This window comes from Drosophila hydei, unplaced genomic scaffold (genome assembly GCF_003285905.1).
Source record: "Drosophila hydei strain 15085-1641.00,03,60 unplaced genomic scaffold, DhydRS2 tig00000063-arrow-pilon, whole genome shotgun sequence".
Taxonomy (NCBI): domain Eukaryota; kingdom Metazoa; phylum Arthropoda; class Insecta; order Diptera; family Drosophilidae; genus Drosophila; species Drosophila hydei.
The window spans coordinates 1,180,407-1,181,562 of NW_022045657.1; the positions used below are offsets into that span (position 1 = coordinate 1,180,407).

General features: G+C 33.9%; 1 non-coding gene across 1 annotated transcript; it reads right to left on the reverse strand.

Annotated features, from left to right (window-relative positions):
* Window positions 1–520: 520 nt before the first annotated feature.
* Trnat-ugu lies at window positions 521–592 on the reverse strand. The gene has a single exon. It is a non-coding gene; the product is annotated as a tRNA-Thr (tRNA).
* Window positions 593–1,156: the final 564 nt, after the last annotated feature.

Sequence of the window (1,156 nt, forward strand, 5' to 3'; positions counted from 1 at the left end):
TAATTTGGCGACTTCTGTCAGCTTTTGGCTTCGCTTATTTTATTTTTTTTTTATTTGTGCCCAAGACATTGGTAATGTCAATTTTTCCAAGCGCTCGCAACTTTTCAAACGCAGCTCATTTCAATATAATTTGTCACAAGAAACTTATTTCCTTTGCAAAAGTTAGCGCCAAAAGTGAAGGTGTAGCAAAGCTGGGCGTGGCAGTTCGCCTTGCTAAATTGTCGATTGATATTGGCAGAAGGTGGCCACTTAATGGTTTGAAAAGTGGCTTAAGGTATTTGGTGGTTTTGTTTTTCCTTCCCCCGCGACAAGTCGGAGACAGAGAGTGAGAGACAGGCCTTAAATATATTATTATATTGCATTATATAATAATATTAATAAATATATTATTAGATCTGTAAAGGTAGCCTTGAAAATATAGATCTTTGGCTCCATTTAAACAGATATAATTAGTTACATATTTTATCTTATATTTATGTTTTTCTTTATAAAATATTTGTAAAAAAATTCGTTTTTCCTCTGCCTCCTGTGAGGATTGAACTCACGACCCCTGGTTTACAAGACCAGTGCTCTGCCACTGAGCTAAAGAGGCTGCTTGTAAGACCGTTCCGAATATCTCAACATATTGGCACTGCGCTGCAGCTCACTCAATCGATCTGCGATCGCCGATAAAAAAATGTGTTACACAAGCTCTGAAACAATTGTTTGAACAGTTGTTTTCAAAGATAGCTGGCAACATTAAAAAAAAAAAACAAAAACAACTGTTTGCTGTTAAAGAAATTAATGAAGATAACGAGTGATATTTGTTGATCACATTTATGTCTTAAGCTGATTGATTGGTTGAATGACTCCAGACTGAGACTTTAACTGAAAATTAACTGAAAGCAATTTCGTGTGAAAAATATTATAATGATTAACATTTGTGTGTGCTTGATATCAAAATGAATTCTTATATGTATTTATATTTTTAATTTTACCATAAAATTCCTTTTCATATTTTATCAGAACATAAATGAAGCCATTTTAAGCCTTCACTTAAGCATTTGCCATGCCAATCTTAAATTCATGCAGAAGCTGGCTTTAAAATGAGGTTGTCAAACCACATGAAGTGAAGTGACAAGCGATTTTTACCGTCCATTTGCAAATCTGTAACAAT